This window comes from Octopus bimaculoides, chromosome 10 (genome assembly GCF_046866305.1).
Source record: "Octopus bimaculoides isolate indiv1 chromosome 10, ASM4686630v1, whole genome shotgun sequence".
Taxonomy (NCBI): Eukaryota; Metazoa; Mollusca; class Cephalopoda; order Octopoda; family Octopodidae; genus Octopus; species Octopus bimaculoides.
Window position 1 is genome coordinate 58125563 of NC_142937.1, and position 17500 is coordinate 58143062.

Below are 17500 nucleotides of genomic sequence, written 5' to 3' on the forward strand. Positions count from 1 at the left end.
AGACTTGTTAAACAGACTATTTATGTTGTATCAACATAGTTAAATCAAAAAGAATAAAGCAGGGCAATGAAGAGATAAATCTTGGGCTCACTGCCCTTGTGAGTCTACATTTAATACAAGCACTGGAAGCATCACCAAAATGTTTGTTTCAAACCTCTATATAGTAATATTGGCTCCAAATTTTGGTACAATGCCAGCAATTTTGAGGGGAGTGGGTAAGTCAATTAGATCAACCCTAGTGCCCAACTCATACTTATTTTATTGATCCTGAAAAAATGAGAGTCAAAGTCAACCTTGGTAGAAGCTAAACACAGAATGTGAAGATGGACAAAATACGGCTAAGCATTTTGCTTGGCATGCTTGAGATTCTGCCAGATTACCACCTTACACTCTATTGTAATATTGGTTTCAAATTTTGGCACAAGGCTAGTAATTGCAGGGAATGGGTTAAGTCAATCACATTGACCCTAGTGCTTATTCTATTGACCCTGAAAGGATGAAAGACAAAATGGACCTCGATGGAATGTGAACCCAGAATGTAAAGACAAGCGAAATGCTGCTACGCATTTTACCCAGCATGCTAATGATTCTGACAGTTCACCGCCTTACTCTATATAGTAATATTAACAGCTAGCATTTGTGTGGTTACTCAATCTACAAGCTAGACATAGCTTCTAAATCTCTCTCAACCCATACACTAACTTCCTTAGAAAGGTAAAGAGTATACACATGTTTGTGAAGGAACATGGCTTACTGGTTAGAGTATTTGGTTTATGATCATAAAGTCATGAATTCAATTTCTGGTAATGTATCATGTCCTTGAGCAAGACACTTTATTTCACGTTGCTCTAGTCCATTCAGCTGGCAAAAATGAGTAGTACCTGTATTTCAAAAGGCCAGCCTTGTCACACTCCATGTCTGTGGAGTGCTCAGCTACTTGAAAGTTAATTTCACGAGTAGGCTGTTCCATTGATCAGATCAACTGGAACCCTTGTCGTTATTTTTATATTTCAACAAGAAGCCAAATACATAGTCATTTGACCTACTAAAAATAGCAATTTTATTTTTCTCATATCCCCACCTAATATCTTAAATAAATAAAAGGAGATGTTGGATGATGCAATTGTAGAGATATGATATCTGAACAAATATAGATGAAGTGGCCATGACTGGAATGCTTTTGGTCATACAGGTGTTTGACCAGAGGTGATTTGTGTGTAAATATCAGTCTGAAATTTTGGCACAAGGCCAGCAATTTCAGAGGAGGAGCAAGTCAATTACATCGACCCCCTAGTAATCAGTTGGTACTTATTTCATCAACCCAGAAAGAATGAAAGACAAAGTTGACCTTGGCAGAATTTGAACTCGATGTAAAGACATGAAATGCTGCTAAGCATTTTGTCCAGAGTGCTAACAATTCTACTTGCTTGTCACTTTAGTTTGAGTGTAAATATCAACAACATATTTGCATCACTGATTGTGTGAGATGGTTAACACATTTGTCTTATATCCGAGGACTAGCTGACTTGGTTAACACTTCCCTTTTACATGGAATTCCGAAAGCTAGTTAACTAACACATGCTCCTCACACTTATTGGATGAGATAGTTAACACTTCTCTCTCACATCTGGTTAAGAGATATAGTTAACACATATTTCTCACAACTTCTCCAAAATGGTTTTTAAACAATTAAAATTTTGTCCACAGTTACAAAAAAAAAAAAAAAAATTCATAGTGTTAATTATAATTCTTGCCAACAAAACCACCAAGCTGAAGGATTCTGCAAAACAAATAGAACAGTTGTCTTAAAAATAAAATGAAGATATGTATTCATGCATTGACAGATACAATAATTGTTTCTAATTTAGGCACAGGGCCACCAATGTTTAGGGAAGGATATTTGTTGGTTACATCAATCACAACACTGAACTGGTACTTTATTTTATCGCCCTTCAAAAGATAAAAGGCAAAGTTGGCCTATGCTGGATTTGAACTCAGGGTTATATAGATCCATAAAAAGTATCTCAAGGCATTTTCCCAACACTCTAACATTTCTGCAAGTCTACCCCTAACTTTCTTTTTATTGGATAAGTTTGAAGTGTGTGGGGTTGTACCCTTGACTTTTATGGATCTTTAATTAACTGTTGCAAGTCAATAGCTGCAAGAAAAATATGTACAAGGAAAGAATTAAAAAAAGATGGCCATTTTAGGAACAAAGGAAAGGACAATGTTTTGTGCAGTGTTTGAGGTGGGACACAAATGGGTGATGGAAGGAAGAGAGACAAGTGAGACAAGAATCCTTGTGTTTAAGTGGCATGAAACTAGTGATGCTCATTGTAGTATTGGCAGAAAAGACAAAAACACAGAGAGAAAGAAAACAGCATATCTGTGGAGAAGCAGTGGAAGTGTGTTCGTAAGTAACTCAGTCGAGTGACCTGTAGTGTCTGTGTATGTATCAGCAACTTTGTACTTAATGTGAGAGCTATGGGTCTTACCTGACAGTAAGTAATTAGTATTTGATGAGGGCTGAAATAATTTCTGGCTTTGAACAGGGAGGTCAGTCTTTGAGAGATACAACTATCACTGGATTAACCATTAAGCAACATAAGTACATGCTTAGGGCACCTCACAAATGGTAAATGGTTTACAGTGCAAAAGAAATCCCTTTAAACTTGCTAAAATAATATTCGAAGTGGTTTATATGATCAGAAACATAATGTCAAAGTGTTCATGATGTCATAGTGAGGATCTGATCAAAGACTTTGCAATAAAAAAAAAAAAGTAGGAGAAAACGTTTCAAATAAAAATAAAGTGGAAGATTATTTTCCATCTTACTGTTAGTTTTGTTTCGTTTTGAAAAATTAGAATTTATTTTATGATTTATTTTTGCTTATACTTTGAATTACATATATATTAGGCATCAAAATCCTTTAAGTGCTAAGGGCCTCTGCGAGTGTTAATCTGGCCCTGAATGTGATCCTTGTCATGCAATCCTGGTTGGCAAGGATGGTAATTACCAGTGATGGTAATTAATAGCATGTATCTAGAACCTTTAAGGTCACTATAAATACTGTAGAGACCTTGACAGTCCAAGTTCAGTGCTGTTAATTTTGAAGAGATAGTGGTTGCAATAACAGTTGCTTGATATGAGCAGTTATTATACTAGGTTGAGGAAAGAGTTTGTGCATTCTGAGTCACCATTGAACATGACCTGAACTGAATGAACACAAACACCACAAAAATATATTAAAAAAAAGGCATTATTTTAACACAGCATACAAACTTTTTCCTCAACCTAATATCTTTCTTATTGAAAAGTAAAGGGTAACCTAGTCACTTGGGCAGATGGTTTTGAGATTGTTGGTCATTGAGTCAATGCACATTTTGTCTTGGGTCTCGAGGTTATATATGGATGATTCTTGTGTGTAGAAGGTTATAATTAATTAGGGGTGTCATCGTCTACTTAAGATTGAACAATGCTGGAGATCACTGAATGTAGGTTGAATGAACCTTGAGTAGTAAGCCAAGAGTTTTTAGTTTGTGAGAGAGGGAGGGGGAGCTAGAAGGAGGAATAGAGAGAGAGAGAGAGAATTCCTTTAGTTGAGAGTTCCTTTAGTTGAGAGTTCTTTTAGTTGAGAGTTCCTTTAGTTGAGAGATCTTTGAGAGAGAGTTCCTTTAGTCATGATAATGTGGTCTAACAGAAAGCCTCTAATCCAACATACAGAAGCCATTCATGGGCAGTTCTGACAGAAGTTTTGTGTACCAGACATAGTCGAAAGCATTGCTGATGTTGAGGGAATAGTGACCTTTTCACCAAATTTCTCGCAGGTAAGAACACACTTGTGTATTAGAAAGAAATGTAGGTCTCCAATAGATATGGCTTCAAAAAAGCTGATCTGGAAGTCGTTAAGAAGAGTGACAGATTCAAAAAGCTATAAAAGGATGATCTCCATCAATTTTGAAAGAGTGAAACAATGCAATACACAAGCAAGATCAAAATGCTTGCTTGAACTTTTTGGAAATGGGACACTAACATCTATTTTAATAGACGTTGGGTTAAAGCATATCTTTTACCTTTTATGTTTTACCTGCTTCAGTCATTAGACTGTGGCCATGCTGGGGCACCACCTTGATTTTTTTTTTTTTGTTGAATAAATCAATCTCAGTACTTATTTTTTAAGCCTGTGACTGATTCTATCAGTCTCTTTTGCCAAACGGTTAAGTTATGGGGATGTAAACACACCAACACCGGTTGTCAAGTGGTGATGGGTGGGAGTACAAACACACGCACACACACACAGATATACATACATACATACATACATACACACATATATATATATATATATATATATATATATATATATATATATATATATATATATACATACATACATATACCATGGGCTTCTTCTAGCTTCTGTCTAACAATTTCACTCACAAGGCTTTGGTTGGCTCGAGGTTATAGAAGACATTTTCCCTAGGTGCTATGCAGTGGGACGGAACTCAGAACCAAGTGGTTTGGAAGCAAGCTTTTTACCACTCAGCCACTTCTGAGAAAAGTAATATTTATATTGCCCCAAATATGTAAAGACACAGATTTTAGTTATTGCAACATTACTCAGGATCTACGGTTGTTCTCAGAAAATATTTCTTGATGCAATTTTACTAGTCTTTCCAACTTTCTCTCTTCAATGCTTCCCCACTATTCACCATAGCCTTCTTTCCTCTTCCTTTTAAATCCCAGTAAAATCAGCAAATCACTCTAATAAGAAACAATATTTGGTACATTTTGATGCCAAGGAACTACATTTTCTGGATTATTTGCACTGGTGATAACAAACCAATAAGAAAGTTATCGAAAATAGGTCAATAAGTTTAATTTCCTGTGAGATATGTTCATCAAACATTATTTGAAAATTCAGTTAGATATTCAGCAACTAATTGTGTTGTTTTAATTACTGATTGAATATCTCTCTTTCTCTGAAAGGAAGCCACCTACACATTTTACAACTATGTAAGATCTTCACTTAATACAATCAAAATTGTTAGAGTACCTGGTTTCTAAATGTGACCAAACAATCCAAACAATGTTTTCACATTAATCCTTTGTTGACTAACATGGCTGTAGAGGAAGGGATAAGGCATGTCACATTTATATTAATCATCACCATTATCATTGTTTTAACATCAATTTTTCCATTTAAACATGGGTTGGATATGTTTGAAAAGCAGCTTCTTTCCAGTTATCTTGATGGTGCCTCCACTCTGCCTCTATACTGCTGCTTAGTCTACTAGAAATAGCAACCAAATTTCACTCAGATCACACCATTATTTGTGCAGGCAGAGACAGGTGCTTAAGAAGGCCACTTTGCAGTTATGTGATCCTGGACTGAATCCTTCTGTGTGGCCCCTTGGGCATGTGGCTTTTACTATTGACTTTGGTTAACCAATAACTTGTAAGTGGCATTTGATGGATAAAACTGTCCAGATGACAACCTTGTGTGTGTGTGTGTGTGCATGAATGTATGTGTGCCTGCATTTATGTTTATTAATCTATATGCTAGTACTGCTGTTTCTGCTGTGTACATTTCTTTCCTGCTCAACGTCAGAGACTGAATAAAATATCAGATTGAAATAAGTACTGGAGTCAATATGATTGACAAAAAAACCTTTGAAGCTGGTGCCCTAATATGGTCACAGCCCAGTGATTGGAATCAGTTAAAGCAAAGAAGAATTTTTTAAAATCTCCCTTGTGTTTATATGCACTAAAGAAAAAAAAAAAATAAATGCTTTTGGTCATAGGTCTGCCCATTCATGGAAGATGTGAAGCTAAACAACAACAACAACAACAGCAGCAGCAGCAGGATTAGTCCTGAGAGATCCAACATTCTCAGATATAACTTTACACACCTTTCTAGTCTGTATTCTTCTTAACTGAAAGAACTAGCAATCCAATATCTGTCTATTCAAATACTATTTGTTAGTGATTTCTAATACATTTTAGAACTCATTTTACAAACCATTTCCTATATAAATATCTATAATGAAAAAGTTAGCATCTGAAATTAGCAGATCAAGTGACGATGTAGAAGTTGTCCCATAGATCTGTGTTAAATTTCCAAGGATATTATTTATATCTTTTAGGTGGACTGGCAGAAGTGGTAGAGCATCCGACAAAGCGTCTTGTGTTATTTGCTCTGGCTCTTTACATTCTGAGTTCAATTCCTGCTGATGTCAACTTTGACTTTCTTCTCCCTGGGGAAGATAAGGTAAAATATCAAGCAAGTACTGAGATCAATGATATTATCTTATCCTAAATCTAAAAAGTTTGGGCATGTACCTTAATATGAAACACTAAGGTGTCAAGTTAGCTGAATTGTTGGCAACTTTAACAAGATACTTCGTGGCATTTTTTTCAGGTTTTGCATTCTGAAGTCCCAGTATATTTTAGGTTTGTTTTGGTCAGCATGGGAACATACTGGCCACTTATCAGCTACCTGATATCCATACTGTTTTGCACAGTGACCAATGAATCTATAGACAACTTGGACAAGTGCCTTCTACTATTACCCCAGACCAATCAAAGCCTTGTGAGTAGATTTGGCTGTTGGAAACTGATGTCCGATTCAGCAGAGTTTTTATGGCTGGATGCTCCTTCTAAAACCAACCCCTCAGTGCTTTTTATGTGGCCCTAGCACAGGTGAGGTCAGTTTTGGCATGATTTTTACAGCTTGATGCTCTTCCAAATGCCAACCACTTCACAGTGTTGACTGGATGCTTTTTATATGGAATCAGCACCACGACTGTGTCTTTGAGTCTGTGCTTGTTCCATTCCACCGCTTGGCAAATGGTATTGGTGTGTTTAAGTCACCATAACATAGCAGTGTGGCAAAAGAGATCAATAGGGTAAGTACCAGGCTTAAAAAAAAAAATGTAGTGGTGTCAGTTCATTTGATTAACATTTCTTCAAGGCAATGTGCCCCAGCATGGCTGCAGTCAAATGACTGAAACAAGTAAAAGAAGATCTATTCACTCTACCTAGCGTATTGAGTTCTGTACCAGGTAATGGTTGCATTTTATAAAATACATAATCAATATATTTAAGTACTGCTATATTATACGTATATACTTACATACATACATACATGCACACACACACACACACACACACATATATGTATATATATATATATATATATATATATATATATATATATGAACTTGTATGGGTATGTATGGAAGCAATATTCTCTAGCTTCAAAATAATTTATTCTCTCCTTACATTGTTAAAAGATTATCGCTAGAATAACAATTGCTCCAACTATAATGTAAATGCAAATATTTTGAAAAACCATCTTAGCAAGATTTACATAAAAATATCAATGTAGAACCGTAAAATAAAATATATATATATATATATATATATATATATATATATATATATATATGTATGTCTGTCTGTGTGTGACAGTGACTCTGTGAGCATGTTATAATTTTTCATTGTTGAATATATTACGATCTTTCAGTAAGTTTATTTTATGAGCCCTCCAACAGAGAGAGAGTGAGAGAGAGAGATAAATAGATAGAGAGGTGGGAGGCATAAACTATATGCAAAACAGATTTTTGTCATTGCTGCCCCTGAACTGTAATCTCAAATGGTACCCAAATTACATGCCATTTAAATAAAGTGATGTCATTGTGTGAGCTTTATGCTATTACTTCAACAGAGACCTGCCTATCTATGATTTTAAAAACTATTTTAGCAAAAGCACAATAGAACAATAGAATGCTATCTCCATAGAACAAACCAATATAGACAATAATTAAAGCTTTTGATATTTCAAGTTGTATTCTTTCCAGATTGTATTTGAAGTGCAAAACAAATTCTCAAAATGTAAATATATGCTAAGAAGATATTTGAAACAGATCCACAAGAAATGCCAAAAATCTTTTGCATTTTCCCATCTACTTAGGCAATGCTTTCATCATCCTATGAGAGACAGATTTTGATAAACAGAATGCTATCAAGAGATTTGACAGTATTCCTGATGCTTCTACAAACCATACTGAATATCTGCCAAACATGACCTTAACTATTCGTGATAATCCTACATGGTGTGTGGAAAGTTTCTGCTGATAAAATAAGCTTAATTATTGAAGCAGGTCAATGTATATTTTATTATTGTATAATTCACAGACCTTTGAACATATCCCCTGGCAGTTTATCATATATATTCTGACATCCAACAGTTTTCCACAACATCTAGTTTCAGAAGAGAAAGATACTTAATTCTCCGAAAAACAATTCTTTCTTTGTGTTCACTTACACACATTTATTTTACACACACAGGGAAGTATGCACTTATACAAACAGATATCTACATACATACATACATATGTATGTATGCATATATATATAATGTATGTGTGTATATATATATATATATATATATATATATATACACATATGTATATCTATGTATGTGTGCATGTATATATATATATATATATATATATATATAATGTATGTATACATATGTATGTGTGCGTGTATATATATATATATATATATATATATATATATATATATATATATATATGAATCTATCTGTGTATATATGTGTGTATATATATTTATGAATGTTGTATGTGCATGTATGTATATATGTGTATGTACATCTATCTATCTACCACTCTACCTCTTTCTCTGTCTCTCTCTCTGTCTATCTATCTGTCTATCTATCTGTCTATCTATCTATCTATATCATATATATATGTATGTATGTATATATATATATATATATATATATATATATATATATATATATATATATATATATATATATATATATATATATATATATATATATCATCATCATCATCATCATCGTTTAACGTCCGCTTTCCATGCTAGCATGGGTTGGACGATTTGACTGAGGACTGGTGAAACCGGATGGCAACACCAGGCTCCAGTCTGATTTGGCAGAGTTTCTACAGCTGGATGCCCTTCCTAACGCCAACCACTCAGAGAGTGTAGTGGGTGCTTTTACATGTCACCCGCACGAAAACTGCCACGCTCGAAATGGTGTCTTTTATGTGCCACCCGCACAAGCCAGTCCAGGGGCACTGGCAACGATCTCGCTCGAAAATCCTACAGGAGCCAGTCAGGCGGTACTGGCAACGGCCACGCTCGAAATGGTGCATCTCATGTGCCACCCGCACAAGAACCAGTCCAGGGGCACTGGCAACGATCTTACTTGGCTTGCCGGGTCTTCTCACGCACAGCCCATTTCCAAAGGTCTCGGTCCGTAGTCATCGCCTCGGTGAGGCCCAATGTACGAAGGTCTTGCCTCACCACCTCAGCCCAGGTCTTCCTGGGCCTACCTCTTCCACGGGTTCCCTCAACTGTTAGGGTGTGGCACTTTTTCACGCAGCTATCCTCCTCCATTCTCACCACATGTCCATACCAGCGCAATCGTCTCTCTTGCACGCCACAACTGATGCTTCTAATGTTCAGCTTTTCTCTCAAGATACTTACACTCTGACGGGTATTCACATTGACATTACACATCCAACGGAGCATACTGGCTTCATTCCTTGCGAGCTTACGTATGTCCTCAGCAGTTACAGCCCATGTTTCACTGCCATGTAGCATGGTTGTTCGTACGCATGCGTCATACAGTCTGCCTTTTACTCTGAGTGAGAGTCCCTTTGTCGCCAGCAGGGGTAAGAGCTCTCTAAACTTTGCCCAGGCTATTCTTATTCTAGCAGCTACACTTTCAGCGCACCCACCCCCACTACTAACTTGGTCGCCCAGATAGCGGAAGCTATCGACTACCTCTAGTTTTTCACCCTGGAATGAGATAGAAGTTGTTTCCTGTTTGTTTGCAGTCTTTATTGCACCTGAACATCTGCCACAAACAAAAACTAACTTGCTAGTTAACCTGCCTTTGATGTTGCTGCACCTCTTATGTGTCCATAGCTTGCACCGGGTACATCTTATAGAGTTACTACCTACTCCTTTTCTACATACTATATATATGCATACATCTATAACTATATCTACATATATACACGAAACAAGTTGTTAGAGTTTTAGTTAGGGTGCCTCACAGTATTTCATCCAATTTTCTGAGTTCAAATCCTACCACATCAACTTTACCATTCAGATTTTCAGCGGTTGGTAAAAGAAAGTATCGATCCGTGATGATTAACAAAATTGTTAGAAAGCTGTATTGAATACCTTGCTGTAATTATTCCAGCAATTTGTGTTCTTACAAAAATACCTTCAACAATATTGGGTCTTGTTTGGCCTTACAGACCCCTTTTTCAAGGACGTGTCAGTGACATGGAATGGGGACACTTGTGTACAGGAGCAATTGCTAACCTTCCATAAAAGAACCAAGCTTGTGCATACAGGTTTGACAGATGAAGCTACATGGTCAACTGTGACTGACAGATACAATATTCTTTTACCTGTTTACTTGTTTCATCTAGCTGACTACGGCCATGCTGGAGCACCAGTTGAACAAATTGAACCCTAGACTTATATATATATATATATATATATATATATATATATATATATATGTATACATATAATTTTTAAGCCAAGTACTTATTCTGTTGGTCTCTCCCGAGACATAACCACACAAAAACTGGGTGTTGAGTGGTATGAGGTAATAGACAGAGATACAAAGACATACACACAGATATATACATACATATACAGAGTGTGGTGAATAAACTGTTGTCTAAATTACACAAAGATGAAAATAACACTGACATCTCATTTTAAAAGATATATTTACCAAAATTACATAAAAATATCTTGAAATACTAAACAGTAAATTTATTCAATAAAATTGCTATTGGCTTCAACCATAGCTTGCAGACGACTTCAGAATCTCCTGCAGCTCTTCTGGATGATCTCTTTATTTAAGTTGGTGAATGCTGCCTTAATCCTTGTCTTCAGTTCATCTTTGATGTTACATATTGTTTTGTTGGTCTCTCGCACAAGGGAGTTGCAGTGTGGGGCGTTAGGTGACCAGATGTTAGGGTTGATGTGGTCGCAGAAATTGTCTGACAACCATGACTGGATTCTCCTGCTTGTGTGGCATGGTGCAGAGTCCTGTTGCCAGAGATATGGTGTTCCAGCTGCCACCCTCTTGACCTAGGGCAGCAGTACTTCTATCAGGCACTTAATGTAGGCCTCTGTGTGGGAAGATGAATGGAGGCATAACATCACCATCACTAGTAATCACTCCAAACACCATGATGTTGACTAGTTGTTTGATTTTTATCACTCTTGGTACATGTCCTCAAATTGCACTATCCTTAGATTGACACCCAAACACTCTGAAATGTTCATATTGGAGCTTGCAGTGCATATGCCAAGCAGTACAGCATGTCATTTCCAAATTTCTATCAGAGTGAATTGCATTGTAATGCTGTTTTTCTCACAGATGGTGTCCAACTGACCCTACTATACTACACCCGGATGCCCTTCCTAACACCAACCACTCCAAGAATGTAATGGGTGCTTTTATGTGCCACAGTTACATGACACCAGCATTAGCCATGGCTATGATTCCACTTGGCTTGTTTTCTCAAGTACAGCATATTGCAAAAGGTCTTGGTCACTTCTCATCACCTCAGAGAGGCCCAATGTTTGAAGATCATGCTTCACCACCTCATCCATGTTTTCCTGGGTCTACCTCTTTCACAGGTTCCCTCAACAGTTAGAGATTGGCAACCCCAGGAGGTCACCTTTTCCAGCTGGTTATTCGATGCAATCTGCACCCGATATATATTGCAAGTAAGGGAGTGAACCCTTACTATCTTTCAGCTAGGAGACCACCATATCATATGGTTTTGAGTTCTTCATGCTCATCCTTGGTGGTGGATACTCATCTGCTAGAGATGATATATCATCATCATCGTTTAATGTCCACCTTCCATACTGGCATCGGCGAGACAGTTTGACAGGTGCCAACCAGGCAGAAGCCTGCATCAGGCTTCTATGACTGTTTTGGTAAAACTTTTACAGGTGACTGTCCTTTCTAATGCTAACCTCCCTGCAGAGTGCACTTAGTGCTTAACCTTATAGTGTGCTTTTTCCAGAGCTCCTCTATAGTTATTGGCTACCATATGCTATTATACAGCAGAAATTCTCATTTTACTGGATATACATGCAGAAATCTATTAATATCTGTAGAAGTCATGCAAAAAATTTAATACAATAAGATGGATTGATCAGGGTTTCATCCAGATCACTAAGACTGTTTCTGTGCAGTATCAGCTGGTAATTGCTGAGTATTTTACATACTATACATATTATTTGATTAATATAATCCCATAAGAGCTGTGTACTTCTACATCGTCAGGTGTGGAACACTCAGTAATTACCAGCTGACACTAATCCACAGAAACAATTGTAGGGATTTGGATTAAAGCTTGTTCATTTCCATCTTTCTATACAAAGTTTTTTTACATAAGTATATAAATGTACATACATACATACATACACACACACACACACACACACACACACACACACACACACACATATATATATATGTATATATATATATATATATATATATATATATAGGTTACGATGGGTAAATTGTTATTTCCTCATCTGGTAGAATCTGATGCCCTCAAACACAAAATGTCTCTGAATGAACTTGGGCCATCCTAATGTGGTCTGACCATTGAGAATGTTTCCATCTCTTGGACCTAGAGGACAAGGCCTGTGAGCCAGAGACCTTCAGCTTTTTTCTAATACTGATCAAAAGGGCCAGCCCTGACTTTTATTTCTCTCATGCTGATTATCCCTGAAGAACTACACTCTGAATGCATGTGTCTGTAAAATATGCACACATTTATGCAGTCATTTATTGAGGAATAAATTGATAAAAAAAATTCAACAATGAAATGAGTCAGCATTGAAATTGACAGAGATCCACACATACGTGTGCATTTGTGTGTGTCTGTGTGTGCCACATCACACCCAGTCTCTTACCATTTCCTTTGAACACTGAGCCTCATTGAGAAAATTACTTTATTCGGTAAGACACACCAAGCTAAGTAAAAGCACTGTTTTCCACACATACAGGTTTGTCCTTACGGGTGCTGGTGCTACTTAAAAAGCACCCATGCCTGTGCTGTGTTAACACACCCATGCTTGTGCTGCATAAATGCAGCCATAGATGTCTTCATAAATGTATTTGAGATTAGAGTTACAAATGCACAGCTATTAACATTCTTTCTATGTTTTACTGATTTTCCATGATCATTTAGAGCAAATAAATGCACATGTTTGCTGTTACATAATTACAGCACCTGCACACAGCATTATCTTATCAAGTACAGCAAATTTCCACATCTCCCAGTCCCTTGTCATTTCTTCAGTGAGGTTCAACATTTAAAGGCTATGACAAGGGACCAGGAGATGTGGTACACACACACACACACACACACACACACACACACACACAAATACACACACACACACACACAATTACCCACATATGTGCGGATATTATGTAGACATGTAAAAAGCACCCACCACACTCTGGTAAGTGGTTGGCATTAGGAAGAGCATCCAGCCGTAGAAACCATGCCACAAACAGATAGTTGAAGTCTGGACAGCTTCCTGTAAGCCAGCTTCATGTCCAACTATCCAACCCATGCCAGCATGGAAAGCAGACGTTAAATGATGATGATGATGATTTAGTTTTAGCATTGAATACTAAAATACAAAGATACTTGTTTGACTGTAAACATTTTAACAGACCTTTCAGTGCTTATGTTAACAAAAGAACTCTTGACTAAAATTAAAGTCCAACATATGCAAACAAGGGACCTCTAAGTGGTTGCTATTTGAAAAACGATCCTTTGTAAAAGTAATTGTCTTCAATTTATGTTTGCTTAAGTTCTCTCAAGAATGTATTCCACACCAGAGCTTTTGTATGATCTAACACATCTAGCACTTTGTTTGAATTTCTTATTTATTCTCAAGTCATCCCTGATTCTGTAGACTTATGGCCAAAGTTGTTCCCATACACATGATATATTGTTTGCATAATGTCAGGCTATTAATCAGGGCTCTTCTCTTTTTAATCTGTAATCAGAGCCTATAAGGTGTTAGGTTGTCAACAGGTATATCGATTGGGGCACAGAGAAAGCACAGGCTCAAGAATAACCAGCTCATGTCACTAAAAAAAACCCTGCAGTTCTTTATACCACTTTGTTTTACAAAGGTTCCAAAAGCATATGAGAAATAATAATAAAGCTATATGCAAGTGCTGTAATTATGTAACAGCAAACATGTGTGTTTATCTACTCTAAATGATCATGGGAAATCAGTAAAACAAAAAGAATACTAATAGCTGTGCATTTGTAAGTCTAATCTCAAACACATTTATGAAGGCTTATACATAAAATACAGAAGTGCAAAAATTTGAAATTGCATATCGGGTATATGCAGCATGTTATTTTTGTATCCAATTGGTAAATTACCAAATTGATCAAATAATAAGATTAAGTGAACTCAAAACAAAATACATGAGTCTAAAAATACTTGTTATTAATTGAGGAATCAATTGGTGCAAACATCAGAAAACTAATGTGTTTAGTGTGAGATGTTTTCCCATAAGCATCAAAGACTGCAATTATCTTTTTTGGGGAATAATTCGTTTAGTGTCAACAAATGGCAGAAATCTTTATGTAACTAGTGCAACAAAAGCTAGAAATAATAGAAAAATGCAAGAAGCAGAAGCTAATAAAAAAATCAAGTGATTTTTATAATCTCATTTCTTGAACAATATATTCTTTCATAAGTATTAGCCATGCTAGAAGTGAATGTAGACCAATCCCACAGAGTATAAGGAGGATAAAGTGTCCTTGAAGAACCAGATATGTCTTTCAAAAAGCCAGAAAATACTAAATCTTTGAATATCAGAAAACACGAAAACACTGCTCAGCCTATATTAGGTGTGATTCAGCATTATGGTCTACATTCCTTAAAGTTTGAAATAATCAAAAATATAAAATTTTCTCAGATACTCTGCAGACAGAAATGTTTACCTTGGCGGCAAAGGCAGCATGTACAGTGTGCTGTACATCCCTCCCTTGTTCTACAATCTTATTCCCTTGTATGATCCTCATATTTTTCCTGTTGACTTCCTTTGTTTTCTTTGGTATCTACATATCAATGCTACCTACACTTACCAACTACCACCAAGCAGTCAATGCTATTGAGTACATTGTCACAGACCTTCCTGTTGTCTTGGTCATTTCCTCCCTTATAATCTACTTTACCTCTCTTTTTACTTGTTCCCATCAAGTAATGTCTTCATAGTACTAATTCCTTGCTCATTATCTTGCCCCATCTCCCTCTAGGTTTTTCCTTATTACCCATCACTCTGCTCCCTTTAAACCTGTATATTTGTAAATGCTATGGAACATGCTTTTAGCTATATTATTCTGTAGATGGTGACTTGGCTTTGCTAACATACCCATAGGAACTTGTGTTATTCCATACAGTTAGGACATTATGAGTTTTTATTATGCAATAAACACAGTTACAGCATAAGCAGAGGTTCACCCGAAACAGCTGTCAAGATATGACTACTAAATAACTCTTTTCATTCATTTTGTAATGTTTATTCTATACTCTATATTTAGTATTCCATGTAACTATACTCGTTATACTTACTTGTGTTTATCTGTCATTTTACTTTGGGAGCTGCTTGACAAGCATTGTTCTTCTGGCTGACTTTCTGAAGAGCTGAGGCACCTGCCTTGGATGAAGGAGTTGGAATTTAAATACTTCTTTTCTTTGAGCTCTACTCCATGAATATCTATACTATACTTGCTTTAACATTTTCCAACCCATCATTCATATATATATATATATATATATATATATATATATATATATAATTTTTCAAAGGTAATCATTTCTATGTATAAAACTCTTTAGTATTCAAACTGGCTATATCAGGCCCAAATACTGTACCCATTTTATGTTCAAATTGGGCAAATTAGGCCTCTCACTCCTACCCAACAATGTCATTCTAAAAATAAACAATCACATCATTGAAATCTCAAACCTACAACATAATGTATGATAAATTCAAAACAATGTGAACAATTAAGCATTGCATGTAATAGAGTATTCTGAATGTTAAAAGGTTAAACACTTTCTGAAATAAACATACATTTCATTGTAGTAGCTCTGTGGAAGCTATAGCATATTGCATGAGCACTCATGTCTGATTGCACTACTTCTTTCAGCAGAAACAGCTGTAAACTAATAATGTTGATTATGTAATTCCTGCTCCATTGCCATTCTTTAATTAATGTTGCACTCTGTGCTCATCAAACATTTTATTTTTAACCATTTATAGATTGATTTCAAAATAACTCATTATCAGCCTAAGTGAAATCTAAATACAAAGTATAATATTCAGATTGACTCTGAATGATCCAAGTTCCAAAAAGAAAATGTTAACCACGCAGGCATTCTTGCACCTAATACAGATAATAAATAAATAAAGGCGTCCTTTTAAAGCCTAGCCAGGCTCATGGGCCCGGTTTCCTGTTTTCAATGGCGTATGTGTTCCCCAGCTGGACGGGACACATCGCAGCGTTACTCATTTTTGCCAGCTGAGTGGACTGGAGCAACGTGAAATGAAGTGTTTTGCCCAAGAACACAATGCATCACCCAGTCCATGAATCGAAACCACAATCCTATGATCATGATGCTGACACCCTAACCACTAAGCCATGTGCCTCCACACCTAATACAGATAGATAGAATATATTTCAAAGAGAATAATTATGTGTTGGCCTCTGTATTTGTGTGTGTGTGTGTGTGTGTGTGTGTGTGTGTGTGTGTGTGTTTGTGTGTGTGTGTGTGTATATGTATGTATGTGTGTGCATGAAGTGGGTAGAAAGAATGATAGGTAAAGAGAGAGAAGGATTGGATAATGCATGTATGTATTGTGATTTTAACTTTTATACACACACAAACACACATATCATCATCATCAGCATCAAGCATTCAAAGGAGATGTTAAATGATGATGATGATATATATATATACAAGTGATATTATGAGTATGTTTATATATGTAAAAGGGAGAAGTGAGAGAGAGAGAGATAAAGATGAAAGAGATGGAGAGAGAAAGAGAGAATACATAAGGACTTTGTATTGCACTGCTAGATATGTATACCTGTGCAGATATACAGGTGATATTATGGGCATGGGTGTGAGGGCATACATATCTGAGTGCATGTATGTATGTCTGACAGTGAGAGAGAGAGAGAGAGAGAGAGAGAGAGAGAGAGAGAGAGAGAGAGACAGACAGAAAGAAGATGTCACAGAGAGAGAAACACCTAATTATGTCTAAACAAGTTTATAGATAAATACTTATATAAATGTGATGCACATCTATGAACTACACTCTGGTGTCTAAAACAAACC